The sequence below is a fragment of the Zea mays genome, chromosome 5 (genome assembly GCF_902167145.1).
Source record: "Zea mays cultivar B73 chromosome 5, Zm-B73-REFERENCE-NAM-5.0, whole genome shotgun sequence".
Classification (NCBI taxonomy): Eukaryota; Viridiplantae; Streptophyta; class Magnoliopsida; order Poales; family Poaceae; genus Zea; species Zea mays.
Genome location: NC_050100.1, coordinates 44,671,811 through 44,692,067, shown reverse-complemented (window position 1 = coordinate 44,692,067; position 20,257 = coordinate 44,671,811). Strand labels below are relative to the sequence as shown.

General features: G+C 39.3%; 1 long non-coding RNA gene and 1 pseudogene across 1 annotated transcript; both read right to left on the bottom strand.

Moving 5' to 3' along the window:
* Window positions 1-8,193: 8,193 nt before the first annotated feature.
* Window positions 8,194-8,598, bottom strand: LOC109939913 (uncharacterized). The gene is made up of 2 exons (XR_002262252.1): window positions 8,531-8,598; window positions 8,194-8,426 (listed from the first exon to the last, which is right to left on the bottom strand). It is a non-coding gene; the product is annotated as an uncharacterized lncRNA (long non-coding RNA).
* A 3,234-nt stretch (window positions 8,599-11,832) lies between these two features.
* On the bottom strand, window positions 11,833-14,969 carry LOC118471949 (squamosa promoter-binding-like protein 15; annotated as a pseudogene).
* Between the last annotated feature and the right edge of the window lie 5,288 nt (window positions 14,970-20,257).

The following is a 20,257-nucleotide window of genomic DNA, read 5'->3' as shown; positions in this document are numbered from 1 at the left end:
AACCGTAAGTTGTTGCTTTCAAAGCGACAAATGACAAGGAGGCACTCCCTAGCAACATGGTGCAAGTTGAGGCGGCTGGCCACAACGATGAAGAGATGGTGCTTGTCATCAAGCGCTTCAAGTCCACATTGAAGGGGCACAAGGACTTCTTCAACAAGAACAGGTCCAAGGGGATGCGTGCCTGCTTCAAATGTGGTAACTCCGGTCATTTTATAGCTAACTGCCCTGATAACAAGAATGAATAGGACAAGGAGAAGAAGGGGAAGAAGGTTGAGAAGAAGAAGTTTTACAAGAAGAAGAAAGGCATGGCACACATTGGCAAAGAGTGGGACTTGGACTGCTCCTCCTTCGACAACGACGACGAGGGACTCGCCATCACCGCCTTCAACAAGTCTTCTCTCTTCCCCAATGAGCATCACACCTTCCTAATGGCAAAGGAGAAGAAGGTATTCTCTAGATCCACTCCTAAGTATACTTCCTCTAGTGATGATGACTCTAGTGACGATGAGGTTGATTATGGTGATTTATTTAAAGGATTGGATAGAGCTAAAATTGCTAAAATTAATGAAATAATTGATGATTTGAATGAGAAGGATAGAATTTTAGAAAAGCAAGAGGATTTACTTTTGATGAGCACGATAAGTTTGTTAATGTAGAAAATCTCTTGCTCTAGAAATTAAGAAGAATGAATTATTGTCTACTAAACTTTCTGACTGTCATTCATCCATTTCCTGTCTTATAATTACTAATGATGATTTGAATGTTAAGATAGAGAAATTGAATGAATGCCACGTTTCTACTTCCTCTCTTGAGCATGTTTCTATTTGTAATAAATGCAAGGATATTGATGTTGATGCTTTTGTTGTAAATATTGCTATTATTGCTGATTTAAATGCTAAAATTGCAAAATCAAATGCTCAAATTAAAATTACTAATGATGAATTAGAAAAAGTAAAATTTGCTAGGGAAGCGTATACTAGTGGTAGGCATCTCTTAATTAAGGATGGTCTTGGTTTTCAAAAGGGATCCAATGACAAATCCAAGAAGAGTCATGAGGCCCCCAAATTTATCAAGGAAAAGGGGAAGGCGCCTATGGCTTGTAGTGCTCATTCATCACGTGCTCATAATAATCATGCTTATATTTCTGCTCATGTTAAGAATGTTCGTGGTGTTCATGATGCTTGTGTTGATCATGCTATCCATGTTGTTTGCCATGATGTTTATTCACCTCATGCCATGATTGCTTCTTCTAGTTCATATTTTGTTCATGGTAGACCTAGGCGCAATATTTCTCATGCTAGATCTGTTCATGTGCCTAAGGCTAGGAATTCATCTTATGGTCCTTTTGTCTCATATCATATGTTTGATGCATCCTATGTTTTGTATTGCAAATCTGGCAATGTTGTTCCTTCTCATGTGGGAACCAAGCCCAAGAATGGTAAGACTTGTGTTTGGGTGCCAAAGGTTTATGTGACTAACCTAATAAGACCTAACTCTAGTTGGGTACCTAAAGGATTACACATCGAGGAAGAACATACTCGCCGGAGAAACGTTTCATCGGTAGCGAAGACGTGCCGCTGATGGTGGTGCTCTAGCGCTCTAGTGAGGGAAGTCAGTGTGCGCTCCGCTTTGGTTGCGTGTAGCGATGAGGAGCGACGTCTGGAGAGGAAATGGACATCCGTACGGAGGGGGATTATACAATCAAAGGACTAAAGTTGTCAAAGCGATGTCGCTAGGGCACATAAGCGGAGGTTACGAAGGGGAACTAAGGGCATGTTTGGCATGGCTCTACTCCACTCCAAAGCAACTCTGCTCCAGAGTTTAGATTGCTTTCTTACAACCAGTGATAGTGGTGGGTAAATAACTCCAAACTCCATATCTAGGTTGCTTTTTTAGAGTTTATGGAGCAGCAAAAAGGTACTCCAAAAATTTGTATCGCGACTCCATAAACTCCATGGTGTTAACAACTATGGAGTTAGCGTGTTTGGTAGACTCTGGTCAGCTCCTCCTTGAAGTTTTGCTCTAGAGCCATACCAAACACACCCTAAAAGTGATCATGACAGATGGGCACAACTAGGCAATTCCTAATTTTAAGGATTGATCAATTAAAATAGATACCGTAAAACATTTTAATGCATGAAAAATATTTCAAAGAGTTGAAAACTTCTAGACATGTTTTGGAGTTCAATAGACTCAAATAAAGTATTTGAAGCTTATAAAAATATTTTTAAATGACTTAAATAGATAGAATTTGCTTTTTAAAAAAGAGAAAATACTCGAAAAAAATATAAAAATTTACCAGAGACTTCTATGGAGTATATTAATATATTTTGAACATGTTTTGCACTTGAAAACACTATGCAACGATATGAATGTAACAAAAGCAAGTTAAACCTTATGACTCATTTTAGTTGATTAATAATGAAAGAAAATAACTTAAAATCATGTTGCATGAGTGTGAATCACTTAAACCTTATCAAATTAAACTATTTTTTAAAAAAATGTTGGTCCAAAAATCAGGGTGTTACAATAGCTCTGTTGTGCTGACATCTGATAGTCCCGTCTGCATAGGTCATTGTCTTGATTGCGCCGCTACCTGCATGCGTGACTTAGCGGAGCGCATCACTGGTGTACGGATATAGATGTCCAAATGGGTCAAGTCTGTGAGGCGGCCCATAGCTTTGTACGGTTTAGTCTGGCCCAAGTATGGTCCAGACCGTTGTCTATCAAGCCCATGTTAGCCTGATCTGATAACCATGTTGTGCCTAAGTCTTAGGTGCGGCATGGCGAGCTAGGCCTGGTAGAGCGGTTTTTATTCTTTTCCTCTAGTTTTTTCAAAAAAAATATCTATATTATACTTGAGTATAGAATATAGAATATAGAATATAAAAATATATGTATTCTGTTGCTAAGTGAGTGTGAATGTAAAATCGACAACTAAGGTTGAAACCCGCCCTTTGCATAATTTTATCTTATCTTTATAGAAAGTAGGAAGGGGAGGAGTGACACGGGAATAGAGAAACTCATGCTTTATATTAGTGGTTCCCTAATAATCTCTACTACTTATTAAGTAAGCAATAGTAGTCTGCCTCTGACGCGTTCTGCCGTTCTGCCGTTCTGCCTCCGTTAGTCCCGCGCAACAAAATAAATAGTACATGCACAGGTTTATACACCCCGTTCCGTTCCATCTCTCTCAGTGAGCAATATAGAATCCACAGCTGCGCTTATAAGTCATGTTCCGTCACTCTCAATAGCCGATATGGCACTAATAAAATAAATGGCACGCGCCTGTGGCATTTTTTCGTGCGGCCTAATGCATTTTGTGGATCTGAGGCCCATTCATTTGCAGCCGGCGTCCAGCCCACAGAGGGACGCGTGACCTAGCTTCCTCCACCAGCCGCCGGCGGCTCCAGCACGCGCGCCTCCTCGACGGCCGCGAGAATCCTCAGCCACGGCCGGCGGCGGCTCCAGCACGCGCGTCTCCTCCACGGCCGCGACACTGGCGTCCAGCGCACCCTCGAACTCCTCCTTCCCCATGGCGGCCTCCAGCGCAGTGGCGTCCTCCAATTCGTCCCCAACGGCTGCCTTCACCCAACCGGTCAGCGAACTCATGTGCGTTCCAACCGTCCCCAACCCCACGACCCTCCGGTCAGCGGACTCTCCCTCTACCCACGACCTCCACTCTCGCATGCTCCCTCTGCACGACCTCTACTTTACCTGTGTCATGCGCAGATGCCAGATGAATATAAACCTTGAGCATGCGCGAACGCTAGAGTCCGAGGAGTTCCCTGGAGAGCGAGGATAATCTACTCAGTTCCCATCTCGCTCTGTCCTCTATGTTCCCCTGAAATCGTGAACGACCCCGAAGGGAGAAGAAGACTGCGCGCGTGCGGGAGAAATTGGAGAACGAGGACGACTGAAATCACAGAGGTAATATTGATATTTTGGATCTTAGACCCCTGAATACATGCACTTATGAACTATTCTGTAGTTGTTTGCTATAATTCAGACATAGTGATGATTTCGGTGTTTCCATCTTAATATAATTCTATGTTAGCCTAAAGTAGATATTGTACTGTACCGTGTGTAGCTGTGCTGCTTAAGGTATTGGCCATGTTTATTTCATTGTAGAAAAACACATGCTATCTATTTGATGTTTGTAGCTGTCTTTAGTTCATCACAGACATTGACGTAAAAGCAACCTCTACTTGTTGTCTAAGGAACCATATCTTAGACGATCCAAGTTTAGCACGTTTGGTGGAAGCAGTCGGGGAACAGTCCACCTGTGGGTTTTGATCCCTGATGCCCGAAATCAGGGAGTGTAAAAGGTCCACGGCCCCTTTCTAAAAACAGAGATTATTTGCTAATTTATGGCTGTTAATATACTTAGCTGACGATCGAGCTGTGCTGCTGCAGATAAAGTAGTAACTGAATAATGTTTTGATAATGCTCTTCCTGTGATGTCTGCTTCTGCAATCAGTTTGTTCCTCGAGTCATTTCCATGCTGTTTTATTGCCTGTTTGTTACTATCTTCACCGGGTCATGATTATCTAGATAGCTTATGCATGGTAATTCAAGTTTTCATACAACATATGACTTACTTTTCCTTATAACAGCATATGGTTTACTTGAATGTGTTTTATGGATTCTCGTACGGATTGTCTTTTACATTAGTTCTGTCTATCATTTGTCAATAAAAAGTGAAAAGGATGAACGAATTGCTAACAATACCTTCCGAAATAATGTCGATAAGTATCTGCTTCATCATCATAGATGTTTATGTACTATGCTATTTTTAAAGGATGTGAATTCTGGTTCTAATTTCCTATCATCTACCATATTGTACTCAGTGCTATGAGCATATTTTAACTGGTAACTTGATTGACAATCCAGTACTCATGATATCAAATAGCATAATGCAATGAGTAGATTAACCCCTTTTCCCCCACAAATTACACTGCAAACGTGTTTAGCAAAATTCTTGCTTCTTAGCTGCTTCCAATAACTTTGGGAAACAAAGAAAGTTAACAGTATTAAACTTAACCATTTGATAGAATGACTTGATTTGATTCTGCGTGTTCTCTGTAATAATTTTATGAGACAACAGAAAGATTCACTATTCATAGTGTGAAAGTGAAACACCTAACCTGTAATGCTTGTACCAGTGACCTGTACTATACAAGGCACAAACCTGGCTGATGATGCCAATTTGTTCAGAAGAACAAACACTACCAGGAACAAAGCTATTAGTAATATTTGTGCTGAACCTTTCTTGTGTTCCATTTACATTCGAGCAAATAAAAAGAACAATCCCTATCAATGTTTATCAATGTGATGTTTGATGGTAGAAACACAGTTACATTTTAAAGTTGGTGCAATTTGACTGATTATTACTCTAAAGTTATGTAGATAGTGTTATAATAATGTTTACTTTTGCATTCATATTTCAAAGTACTTTACTATTATCATGATTTTATTGTTGTGAACAACATGGTATTTTTTTTTTAAAGTTAGCTTTGGAGAACTGCATTAAGCCAAGCAAGCTTAAATCCTGAAACCTATGCTTGTAGTTTAAACTCCAAACATTAAAGCGCTATTCATAACATTAGAGTACATCATAGCTGTTTTTTTTGAATTTCCTGCCTTCTAATCGTTGCTAGCTGATGTATGGTTGCTAAATATTAATGTTTTCTCTATTACTTTGAACAGACGTTTGAATTTGATTTGTGTTGCTGAGTGGTGCTTGCTGGACATTAAGGATTTTTAGGTAACCACTGAAACATCAGCGCCTTCTTTCTCTAATAAAACTCTAATGTTCACCATATATTGCATTTTGACTTACTAGGGTATCCTAGAATTGGTTATAGATGCTTGATTCAATAGGGACAACCATAGGTTCAAATGTTCAAAAACAAAAAAACTTGAAAAGAAGACCACCTAGAGAACAAATTTGCAGCTGAAACTACTTATAACCCGTTTTACTTCAGTTGCACAATAATTCACTGTAACTGTTAAGATTATCTTGATTAAATTCCTTGTGCGGTGCTTGATCGTAGCTTTAGTAATTAACATGTTGTTCTTTTTTATTTTGTTTATATCTGGCTGCACGAGCTGCACTTTGCTTCTGAACGATCCTGTTTGCCTGCAAAGGACACTATACAATTTTCTGCCCCGTTGAAAAAGGTATGTTTCCCCTCTACTCGTTTAATCTGCAATGGTTGTATGATCCATTGTGTAATTGTCTGCCTTGGAGTAACATACACACAGGTTATAGCTTGTTAACATAAATCTGAACTTTTTTTTAATACGGAACTGTTTTCTTGTCCCATTCCCTCTCTTTAAATTACTTATGTACAAATGTCATTGCCACAAATGTGATTCCCTCTCTCTAAAGCCAGCTAATCAGAACTATTGTTAATAATATCCATTAATAGAATTCATACATCTTATGGTTAGGACACTTAAACAACATATATTGTTCTAGCACTAATATTCTACAATCAGTGATAATTAAATTCTGCAATACATAACCCTTTGTATTTGTTAGCTGCTAAATTCTGAGTTCTCTAAATTGTAATTTGACATAATCAGTAAATGGTTGATAATTAAGGACATTAAATAAAATACCAGACTTGTGTGTATTTGGGGTATTCTTTGGGCTGTATAAAGTTTATAGCATGCTTCCGGTATATAGAGGTTGATGCTAATTCTTAGATAAACAAATGATAGTTGGGAGGCTTAGCTGGTAGCATGCTTTTTGTATGTTGTACTTGCACCCGCCCACAATTCTTTCTCTCAACCTCTTCTCTTCATGCTTCTTTTTTGGATCTACCATTTAGCGCAATCGAACACTCTTAAGGGAAAGTATTGTTGCTTATATCTCTTTTTTCTAAACTTCTTTAGTGCTTTCCTTTTAGTTTGCGTCCTGCTTGTTCAACCACACAAGATGAGTAAACTATGTGCCAGCTCATGTTCAGGAAACTAATCTCCATCAACAACTTCCTATCCATCAACAACTTCGTATCCATCAACAACTTCCTTTTACAATGTCACTATCAAACATTGTAATGTGCAAATCATTGCGTGTTACATGACTCCTAGGCATTTAGAAGAATGTGCGAATCAACGAGTACGCCCAACACAAAGAGGTTCAGCTTATTGTTCAGTCACTGGCCATCTTCTATTTGACAACAATTTCTGGAGTATGAGAGGGCCTGTTTATTTATTAGTCAGCTGAGAATTTCGATCTAGGCATTTTGGAGGCAGAAAACATAGGCCAAATAAAAACTAGGATGTGAATTCAAATAACCTGTCCTTGTAAAGTCCTGATGAATATTGATGAAAATGTCTGTGAATTGTTGAACAATTGCAACTTGAACAGTTAAACTGTAAATATGAGACAATAAGATCAGCACCTTAACAGTATAATCAATGGAAGCTGTAATGACACTGCAAAAAGGAGGAAGGAAAAAGTAATCCTTTAATGCTTTTCAGGATTCAGGGTATACAACTGACTGGAACATGAACGAATGCATGAATACTGAAATTCTGAACCTAATCCAAACGAAATAAGAAGAGATTGAAAAATGCAGCCTGCAGTGTGTTGGAGAAACCAACATAATTCATGCTGGGTGCATTATATAATTTCTGGTGCTGTATGTTGCATGGGAGGACTTTTTGTACAATACACTTGTACCTGTCCCCAATTTTCTCTTTCTCACCCGCTTCGTTTTGTACAATACAATATTCTGATAGCGAGGACTAGACAAGACTCCAAGTTACATGTTTGTTGCTAAACTAGGTATATGCCCGTGCGTTGCAACGGGGATATATAATACAAACAGTAACTATCTCCAACAACTTAAAATCTTCGTTCTCATATTTAAACTCCACTTTATAAACAGTGCAGTTTACAGTACAAAATAGTGTTTTAAATGACTATGGATAGTACAAAATAATGTTTTGAATGACTATGAATAAACTGCCGGATACTGTGCTAAAGAACAAGTCTGCACGCGTTCGCATTTGGTTGATTTCAGTTTGTTGAAATCAATTTGCAGCGCGGTAGTCGGTAGAGTACACCATATGTAGCCATGTAGGTTCATGATCGACAAATCCACTCACGTGACAGTATATATTGTCCGGTGGGATGGGGTGGCATCTGTCTGGTTCACAGCTCAAATACTGTGAGAATAAAAAATTAGGCTGAGATGTACACCATCACCAATTCAGACCATATAAAAATTCAAACGATGTACAATCTAATCACGGTTGCAACTCAGCTGAGTCAGACTAACTGAACAGTATGCAAGGATGTTAACTGCTAATATCAAGGATTTTGGTGAAGCTTGGATACTTTGGTTCCCAACCGATCTCAGCCCGAGTTTTTGAATTCTCCATTCTCTTCCCCAATGGACCGTCAGTACCTGGAGTTAAAACACACTTCGGGTTAATTAAGCTATATGCTATTGCCTGTGCACTCAAGAATATGAAAGAATCAAAGAACCATAGCAGGTCGTACAAGACTAACCAGTAAAGCCTCCAAACTTCGTGTCAAATTTTCCACTATTGTTAACAGCATCCATTATTTCTTGCATGTAAAGTTTTTTTTCCTTTTAAATTAGGCAAACCGAAAGAGTAACTCTGCACAGCAAAACTGACTAAAAAACAAAGAAACCGATATGAACAAGGTCAGCAGTTACCTGGAAAGGGGCTTGTTGTCACAGCCCAGAAATATTCGACTCTGCAGTCCCTTTTTCATGATTGCTACTGCAAGGGAGGCAGCATCCTGGCAACAATATTATATGTATAATCACAACTAATAATATAGTTGTTGGTTGAGGAACAAGCTATACTCACACCAGTCCATGTGATTGACATGGTAAGAGTAACAAGATGCCACAATCAAGATGCAACAGTAAGAGTCAAAACACTTAGATGCCACAATCAAGATAAATTAATCTAATGACTGGAGTCATATCTGGTAAGCCTAGGAATATTTTTCCCCTTAGGGCTGATTTGGTGACCAGGGATCACAGGGGGATTGAAAGGGATTGAGGGGGAAATTAGTTCATTTCCCCCTCAATCCCCTCCAATCCTCACGTGATCCCCTTGTCACCAAATCATCCCTTATTGGGTCACGTTTCCTCTTTCCAGTGAAAATATGGCATAAGCACTTGAAAGTATATAGAATCCATCTATATTGAAAAATATGATTGGTCATTGGTATATGCACATATAGATAGTTTAACAAAACTGGACATAAGCATACTCACACTATTTCTACGTAGTTGATACTTTCGGCCAAAACTTTCACTAAATACTTCCAAATTTATCATGTAAGGCTAATAATTCCCCATAGTTTATTACCTTGTTTAATAAAGATGGTATAATGGTCAACTTACTACGTTCTCGAGTTCACTGGTCAAAAGTGCCATGTATATGGACACAGCAGGAGTACAAATATCATGTATAGAATCATACTGATATAGAGAACAACCATCGTAAGAACGATTCTGTTGTGAATTGTATGTCCTATGATGTTTTAATCCAACAGCCTTTAACCTAATGTGTTAGACAGTTAGAGTTGGATGAACAAATGAAAAAAAGTTACCAAACTTTAGAAATTTGTATAGCACCTTATTACTTAGTTTAAGGGGGGTATGCATAAGATATGTGAATCACTGCAATGTGCATCTGAGAACCTGAAGGTCTAATAGTAACATCATAGTGAAAGATGGAAGAAGAAACTTACATTAACACTTTCTGAAACCTGATCCACTTGTTTCCCCACAACATTGCAAGCATCAGATAATCCACGCTTCGTCACAAACATCATATCAGAAAGTTTCCACCCCTGTAATCATTGTGTTAGCTCTAACGGAATTGACATTGGTCAAATATCAAATGGCACAGTAGGAATATCATCAGCACAGTTTACAGTGTATAATCATTCACTAAAAATGAAAAGAAAGATAACTTGCTTCCTGCAGTAAATTCTAATACAGATTTGAATATTTGATTAATATACTTTCTAAGCAACATTAGCCTTTCACCAAATTAAAAATAGAAGATGTACCTTCCATCTTATGAATAAATAGCCAATAGCTCCAATAATGTTTGTTGCTAAATTCTGAGACCTATAAATTGACAGAGTGATTTTGTTTGTTGCTAAATTCTGATACCTCTAAATTCAGTCATATTAATACAACGATATATTGTACATATTATTTTTAGCATTTTAATAGACAAGAGACTATATGTCATTTAGTCTTTTTAATGTTTTTTTTGTATCTTTGCAATAATGCCATGATAGATCCTATAAGAACAATGGCATTAGGTAGACGTACTCAAAATAGGACGGTGGCAGGCCTGTCTCCCTTTCCTCCGTAAGTTTATATAAGTTTATTTACTTTTTACATCTATATGTATGAAGAACTTAAACTAAAGTTCGTGTTTTATGTAGTTTCGTGCTATTTGACGATATTCAAGATGTCAATAACTTACCACAAGTAAAAAGTGTCTTTGCGAGGGTAGTTGTTAAGTTCCCTAGGCGTCGTAATAGTCAACACTACATCCTACAGGACATCACTGTGAGTCACTTCAACAAGCATTGAAATAGAGCCAATATATTCATGTTATTATAATTAAATTCTTTGACTCATACAACCTGTATTCCCAAATATCTAGGGCTCCAAAATCGAAGCAATATCTAACGGCATTAATGTCCAACGGTTCGATGCCTTACTCACACAAGGATGCACATATACATTGTATAGAGTGGCATTCTGTCTAAACCGGGAGGAACTTCAATTTCGCAATATTGGTCATGGGCTAGAGTTGGGATTGATAACACATACTATTGTGGATCCATTCACGAAGCCAATCCAATTTCCTCCATTTCCAAAGTATCTTATGCCATTTCATGAGGTTTACCAACAACCGCATAAGACATTCATAGGTAATAACCCTTCTTTCCATATAGTTTATATATATATATATATATATCACTAACGCTTGAAGTCTAAATGATTCAAAGGTAACTAATGATATGTGAATTGTTCAGATGTTATTGGCATAGTTCTTCATTTGGAACCATTAAAGCATATCGGTGGAAGACCGTATAGAGAAGCTGTACTAATGGATTCTAGGTGGCACTAATTTTCATATATACATTCTTTTTTAAAAAGCATTATGCATTTGTTAGGTCTTATTCAGACGATTAAGGTTTTTAATAGGTGGGATCTAATCATCGTGGGGGTATGGACTGACCTCTTGCAAAGAAATGCTCTACGATGGTCGTTAGCTAGAGTTGACAAGAACATCATTATTGGAACTTTGCTGCGTTGTAACCATAATCACAGTAATGTCTTCTGTGCCTAACATCTTTCAATATAATTTAATTCTTACTCATATTAATAATTATATACTATTATATAACAATAGGGTGCTTGGAAACCTCGGACCACAGCACTATTCATTTCAACCCGGATCATCACACTATATACCGCTTGAAGAGTGAGTGGTTCTTATAATATATTTATCGATTATAGATATATATACAATTCGAATGACAATAATTTCAAATAATCATGTTCTTACAAATCATGTTCTAAATTGCAGCAATTCGTCGTTCGTTGATTGACAATCCAAGGAGTCGTTTCATCGACAAATTTCTAGAGAACAGACGACAACATTTGGCGTCTGTAACATCGGATTGAGACATGTGTTCTAGCTTGTTATAGTAGAATACTTTGTTAGTCATGTATCAGATGAAACTTATTAATAATGATTTGTGTTCTGTTTTTATTGGTCGTGTGTTCGATCTCAATGTTAACTGCTTTGTATAGAACTATGTGACCTCTCTATTATCTAATAAATAAGTTCATCATCATTAGTTTGTTTGTCAGTGTTCTTATTAGTAACTACTTCCTTTACAAATTAAGATGGTTTTGGAAAGTAAGAACACACCTCTTCAAAACAACATAGTGTGCATAGTCCACCGATAACAGAGAAGCTGGTACCCCTGAACCTGTTTTCTACCTGTAAATATCAAAAGTGACAGTGTTGATCATCTTACCAATGCAAACAACATGTTTTCGTAAAAGCACAACATTTGAAATTTTTACAAACCTCAACAAAGCAGCGCCCAATAATAAGATCTGGTTTTCCTGTCAAGTCAAATGTCTCAACACCTGAATCATCATATATGGTACTTGGATATGCTGAGCACATAACTTCTTTGGATATGTACTTTCCTATGCTTGTACAGTGGATCCTGCAATGTCCAAAGTTCAAAACTAATCATTAAGATGGTGAAATTATTGTCGTTCCAACAAGCGTTACGACTCAAAACTTACTGTGTGCCAGGAATAGATAGATCGTGGCCTTTAAGAATGAGGGAGGTCTTCTGCCCACCAACAACAGCAATTGGTGACACAAGGGTCAATTCAGGGGTATTCCATGTTCTCCACGATTTTGATAAACAGGTAATTCCTGAAATAAGATAGCAACCTTGACATCAACCAAAATGTATCAAATATGAAGCTCTGCAATGAGATGGGGCACAAAACGTTTATATGGTGCGCAATTGACTAATTTGCACATACCTGCTTTATATGATACCAACTGGGAGTTGGTTCGAACTAAAAACCTTCCTTTTCTCCAGAAATCCAAATCAGAACTTTGAACTAATGAGTTTACTCTCTGGAGGAGATTTTCTTCAAGCTGCATTTACATCACAGAAATTTCAACATTCGATATAGCAACTATAGTTGAATAATAATATCATAATCTCCGAGGTATTGTGCTAGGTTCCTTGCCAAACAGCTTGACAATAATCCTACCAGTCCGATCCTGTAAAATGGCAAATCAAGACAATACAGGTACATGATTGATATGGTAAGAGGTCTTGGAAAGGTTCTGCAAAATGGAATTGCAAGCTTCGCATAGAAACTACCTGTCCATCTGAGTTTGAGGTTGAATTTGAATGATCTGAACAAGATGTTGAGGCATAACAGGATTGGTAACCAGGATTTGGTGGCGATCCGTTCTTGATGGGACGCTCTGAATCCTTGAAGAGATCAAGTGGTGGTGCCAACCATGCCTGATTTGTGCTAACGTCACCCATCGTAGCATCTTCCCCATAATCTGTAATATGAGGGTGCCGAACCTCTTCATCAACCGAGTGTATGGGGAAAAACTTGCGGGTTATAGGCAGAGATGAAGGAGATCTCTCATCCAGAGGATTGCTACTCTCATAAGATAAGTACTTATTCACTGAGTCCATCTTAGGTGGAAAATCCTCCTCAGTGCTGCCAAACAGCTGCAGTGACAAGTATGGTCCGGTTTCTTGTTCTGTCTGCTTGTATCTATGAGTATGGCCAGGAAAGTTTGGGAGGAAGGGGTAAACCTTGGAATTATCAAGGCATAGTACAACAAACTGTACATGCAAATGCACCATTCTCCTACTCTTTCTTTTTACTGCTCTGTTCAGAAGGTGAATCTCAGCCAGCATCTCCATAGTTTCCTTTGATAATTCCTCGCTGACCAAGCTTCTCTTGGCAAGAATATCCAAAAGTGTTTTAGTAAGAGAGCACCAGTCACGCTCGCTAGAGAACAGTAAACGATATTTGAACCGTGTGATTGAAAACTGAGTCAAATCCAAATCAGACACATCAGGTCTGGTGGACAATGTACAGGCAGAAGCCCTCTGAAAGAGCCAGCCGAGTTCATTAAGGAAGTGCAGAATTTGAATCCTCGTGTTCTGTCTGCTTGTATATATGAGGTCGGCTTTTTTGTGTGCTGTTGCTTCTCATGAAACCAGCAGCAGGAAAATCTTGGGTTCATATATCGTGTGAATTTACAACAGTTGCTGGCTCCGTTGAATGGCTCTTGCCGTGGAGCTAGGAACTCCTCCGACCATTGCACCCGGTTGCATTGGAAGCATCGCCATGGTTTGGTTTACCACTCCTTGCGATGCTGAATAAGACATGCTGTTCTGAGAATCGCCTGCACATTGACAGGATATAGCCATCATCTTATTAAAACAGGCATGCGATTCTACTGGTATTTATCATTTGGAGAGAAAACAAACAGAGACAGTTCCTCAGATACCCACCATCTTCCTTCCCATCATTGTCCTTCGAGTGTGAGTCCTGCAACAGAAAAAACAATGTTAAGGAGTCTGAAAGAAGTGGTGCGACACTAAATAGATTTGAGCACTGCAGATCAATCGCACGTTTTGAGAATTGTCGTCACTTCCTTCACTCTCACTGCAGGTAGAAAAGTACGAGGTGATTAGGTTGTGGATGAATTACAGAAAATCTGTAACTTGCACACCAAGAAATAAAAACCTGTGCGAGGTAATCCCGTTGGCGGATGGAGCAGACGTTCTGCCAGGCTCGCTTTTCCCTGAAATTGTTACCAGAAGTATAATTTAACTAGGTATATGCCCGTGCGTTGCTACGGAACCAATATAATAAAATACATTTATATGCAAAAGCACTAAAGACCTGCTTGGTTGGGTTTATTTTGATCCGTAACCGTTCCCACCACAACCCAACATTGTAGGTACCAGATTTAGAAAAAGGGTGTCCCGTTCCATGGAATTGTTCTCTTCAAAACCACGTTGCAAGAATTGAGTTTTTTCCATGTTCACTCCCATGGCAGCAAACACAATAGCAAAGTTATCATCTTCACCACCCTGCAGGTAATAAAATCAGAACTAATGATTAAGCCTTTTTTAGACATGTAAAGCATACATTAATACATAATCCTTCATATCAATGATGACCTCACATGAAATACAAAATAAGTACATGTACATGTGTACCAAAAGAAACTGTAGCTTACTTGGTCACTGGCGATTGACAGAGCACATGTTAGCACAAATTTGAAGTACCATGGCTGAGACATGAGACTTTGATCAGACAACAGGTTCAGTTCTTATAACTCACTTCTGCCAGCATGTAGGTCACATTTGTTAGGCATAAAACGTGCATACAGGAGGTGTAGAGGGGTGGACATATACTGTTCCAGGTTGATACATCACATAAGGTCATCTCACTTCCTTGTCTGTATGTCAACTTCGGACTAGTGGCCTTTGGGGATGGACAACATGGATGATTGCATGACAAGGAAGTGAGATGACCTTGCCCTTGTTCACCATTGCCAACCTCGCCCTCACACTGTCGATCTAACCAACCGATCTGCTATCATGAAGACAATAGTTTGAAGATGGATTGAAAAGTTGACTTTAATCTACATCGGCGCCGGCCGAAACTACAGCAGAATCCGTGCTACAGGACCATGTCTCTGGCCCAGCAAGCATACACTCCATACGAACCGATCAGATCACAAAACCAGACTCCTAGCACTGTATAGGCAGTAGCAAAGGTTTACTACTACACATTGTTCAAGGGTAGCAGGTGGGCTTGGGAGAGATGTAGTAGATGTGTTTCCTGTCCAGAATTGCAATTGCAATAATCTAAGTATGAATATGACTAATCTTTTTCTACACAGGTCTGTTGGTAGAATAAAAGACGTAGATGGATCCGTTCAACAATAACGATGTTCAACCTCCATTAAGAGAATTGTCTAGCAACACCCTTGAAGGTATATCTACTAATAAAATGCAATATTTGATCTCTCACCAAGGTTTTAAAAAGGGAAATATTAAATGGTTTAGGAGGACATGTTGATGCAAGGCAACGTAAGCGGGAAAGAGAAAGAGGACGATATGCAGCGATGAGTGATGAAAAAAAGAATGAACTGAAGAAGCGTCGTGAGTCACGCAAAAACGAAAAAATTGAGTACTCAACAGGTATGCTACCTATTTCCATGAATCAATCATCAATAAGGGTAACACATATGTGTTGTCGGGTTACTTTAATGATGCACATGTTAACTAAAACGATGTTCATATTGTGTAGATGAATGTCCAGAGGTACCTGTCAGCGACGGAAGCATAATTGATTTAACTAAATCGTGTGATAACACTCAAGGTGAATATGTTTGTTTAACATGTATTGACAATGGAGATTATTGATGGGTAATATATGATGGTTCAGGAGGTCGAACTGATGCGAGACAATGTAAGAGAGAAAGAGAAAGAGCACGATATGCGGCGATGAGTGTTGAAAAAAAAACGAATTGAAGAACCGTCGTCAGTCACGCAAAAAAGAGAACGTTGTTCACCATGAGTATTCAAAAGGTAAATTAAGGCTTCTTGTGCGTCACTCATCTTTAAAATAATGCTTTTCTTATGTGTTATCGGGTTACTTTGTGTAGATGATTGTCCAGATGTGGCTATAGGCGACGGAAGCATCATTGATTGTACTATACCGTGTGGTATCACTCTAGGTAATTACATTTCTTTGTTATGTTAATTAACAACAACGATTAATAATGGAAAAGGATATAACTGGTTAGGTGGATGTGATGATGCGATACAACGTAAGAGGGAAAGAGAAAGAGCACGATACGCCACGATGAGTGATGAAAAGAAAAATGAATTGAAGAGGCGTCGTCAGTCAAGCAAAAATGAAAATGTTGTGCACCATGAGCGTTCAGAAGGTATGTTAACTATGCTCGTGTGTCACTCATCTTTAAAGTAATGCTTTTCTTATGTGCTCTTGGGTTAGTTTGTAGATTGCAGCATACCTGCACACAAAGAGAATAATAATCATCAAAGCATCGACACTCTAGGTTATTATGTTTCTGTGTTATGTTATTGAAAGACGAAAATTATAACAAATGTGCCCCAATAGTGAGTTGAGCTCTCATCATTCAACCTATAATATATATATATACAGCTAAGAGCTTTGTTACTTTCAACTTTAAGGCGCATCAGCTCAGACGGGTCATCAACATGATTCCAATCCAAGTTCCGAAGTTTTAGATGCAAGGGAACGTAAGAGAATTCGAGAACAGATTCGATTTGCAACTCTAACAAGGGAACAAAGGGCATTGCGTAATACTACACCATGTCAAAAGAGTGCAAGGGAAAACTATAGTAGAAAACAACAAGAAATGCTAGCTCAAGACTCGATCGCAATTGAGAATCCGAAGTTTACGCCGGAGCTTGTGTGGAGTTCAGCAGATTCTCAACCTCATATTGGGTCTCTATCTAGCTCCAAGGACATGGTTATCTCTGAGTTGAGTGCAACACCTTTTGTTTATGCTTCATTGCAGACTAAGGATGTTGACATGGACAAAATGACACAGTCTCCTAGAAGACAACGACATAGGCATCATGTGTCGTCTGGCGAAAGACAGAGCCTGATATCTCGTCAAAACCAGAAATTTCAATCTGCCATTAGAAGAAACTTTGCTACTGCAACTAGGGATCACGACATGGAAGGCGGTGAGCACAATGAAATTGATCACGCAATGGCTTCAGAGATCGAAAACAACAGTAATTACTAATTCATCCTTAATTGAAATTATACTTAACTTATAGTGGCCAATTGATTTAACACAACTTTCCGTCAATAGCATGTACAAGCCCATGTCCAGTCACTGCTCCACATAGTGACAAAATGACTGAAGGAGCAGACGTTGGGATGCAACAACAGATAACCCCGAATGTCACCACCAATGGTAATTACAAGCTCCTTCCACAATTAGTTCCCTAATTATTCTTAGTGGTTAAAACCATGTGAATCAATAGATGCCGATGAAGGTGTGCTCTTTGTAGAGAATCATGACGAGGATGTACTTTTCGAAGATGATGACGAAGAAGATGGATACCTATTCGCTGGGCAAGGTACTAACATAATGTTTGTAATAGTATATATAGGATATATAGGATTTGAAAGTTTCTAAAGTTATTCGTCTTACCCGTTGTTCCTTGAAAACAAATTTAGATGGTGAATCTATTGAGGATATCGAGATTGATGAAACTCAAGATGCATTTACTGTTACCCCAGACGTACCTGACCCGTATGATAAGGTGTATAGTAACATACCTGAAGAAACACATTCATTGGACATTGTTGCTGACTGCGTTTACTGCAAAGCAAAGAAGTTTCAGTATGAACCACCTAGATTCTGTTGTCGTAATGGACAGATTGATCTAGCCCCGATCGAGACACCACCTCAACTTAGGAGGCTGTGGGAGTGCTCAGATGCTGATGCGAGACACTTCCGTGATAACATTCGATTTTTTAATGGCCATTTCTCTTTCACTTCTCTGTACTGTTGCCTTGACAGTATGACTACAAACATGAATTGTGGTATTTACACGTTCCGTGCACATGGCATGATGTACCACAATGTAAGGTCGTTTGGTAGGGAAGCTGGGGCAGAACATAAACACCTTGAACTTTACTTCTACGATGATGATCCTAGCCTCGAGCATAGATATCGTAAATGTCGTCAAGATCAACTTGAGAAAGACAAGGCAGTTATTAAACAGTTGGTTGAAATACTTAAGGGAAACCCATACTCTGAGCACCTTAGGAGTATGGGACACGTTGATAACATTGAAGACTACCATATCGCCTTGAACCTTGACCAAACGCTGAACCAGAATTTATATAATGCACCCATCACTTCGGAGGTTGCTGCAGTTTGGATTGAGGGGAGTGAACGACGAGGTCAATTCAGTAATAGTGTTATGTTGCATGGGAAGGATAGGTCAAGCCACGGTATCCGTTCCTATCATGGATGTTATGATGCACTATCATATCCAATGTTCTTTCCTAAAGGTGAACTTGGATGGCATGCAAATATTCCTAAGTCCAATGTTTCCATGGACGAAGTAAACGCGTACCGTGAGCAACATAGGGCAAGGGATGCAAACGATGACGATACAGGTTAGTTGCTTCTTTGTGATTTTTATATGATGCTTTGTTAAATATGTTTTTAGCAACACTAATTAATAAACCTTCTGACTGCAGAATGACCCAGCCATCTATGTGTGTCTGTACGTGATTATTACTGCTATAGATTCCAAATTCGACCAGGTATATTCAATCCAGTACTTCATGGGAAGCGGCTTTTCCAACAGTTCGCGGTTGACACCTACATCAAGATTGAGAGCTCTCGTTTGGATTTCATACGTAAAAACCAAGACAGATTAAGGGCGGATCTATACAAGGGTTTGGTAGATAGCTTGCATGAAGGTGAGAACAGAGCAGACAAAATTGGTAAGCGAACCGTGCTGTCTACATCATTTATTGGTGGTCCTCGTGACATGAGACGCCGGTATATGGATGCTATGGCCCTTGTGCGGAAGTTTGGGAAGCCAGACATATTCCTCACTATGACGTGCAACCCCAATTGGGATGAAATAACCAGAGAGCTTCTCCCTATGCAGTCACCACAGGATCGTCCGGACCTTGTTGTTCGCATATTCCGTGCAAAACTAGAGGAACTGAAGAAGAGATTGACTAAGCATCATATTCTTGGAAAAATCCGGGCTTATGTCTATGTCGTGGAGTTCCAGAAGCGAGGTTTGCCTCATGTCCATTTCCTACTCATCATGCAGAGAAAGTACAAGCTAACTTGCCCCGATCAGTATGATCTCCTTATCTCCGCTGAGATCCCTGACAAGAAGAAGTACCCTGAACTATACAAGATGGTTATCAAGCATATGATGCATGGACCGTGCGGGTTGCTAAATCCTAAATGCCCATGCACTAAGGGTCGTGCTTCATGCAAAAACCATTATCCTAGAGCTTTTAGCAATGCAACGTCTCAAGGAAAGGATTCATATCCTATTTATAGGCGTCGTGATGATGGGCGTAAGGAAACAGTTCGAGGTTGTGAATTGGACAACAGATGGGTCGTCCCTTATAACCCTTACCTCCTCCGGCTCTTCAACTGTCACATCAATGTTGAGGCGTGCGGGAGCATCAAGGCTGTCAAATACTTGTTCAAATACATATACAAAGGCCACGATCGTGCGTCTGTGGCTGTGACAGATGCAAACAAGGCTGATGGTGACGTTGATGAGATCAAGCAGTATAGAGATGCTAGGTGGGTGACCCCTCCAGAAGCCCTTTGGAGGATATTCAGCTTTGATCTAAGTCAAAACTCTCCACCAGTGATGCAACTGCAGCTCCATCTTGAAAACATGCATATGGTGTCATTTCATGAGCGTGCTAAAGTAAATCATATTGTCCAACGTCCAGGTGCCGATAGGTCAATGCTTACGGCATATTTTGAGGCAAATAGGCTACACGAGGAGGCTCGGGGCATCCTTTACCGTGATTTTCCTGAGTGGTACACTTTGCAGCAAGGCAAAGTGTGG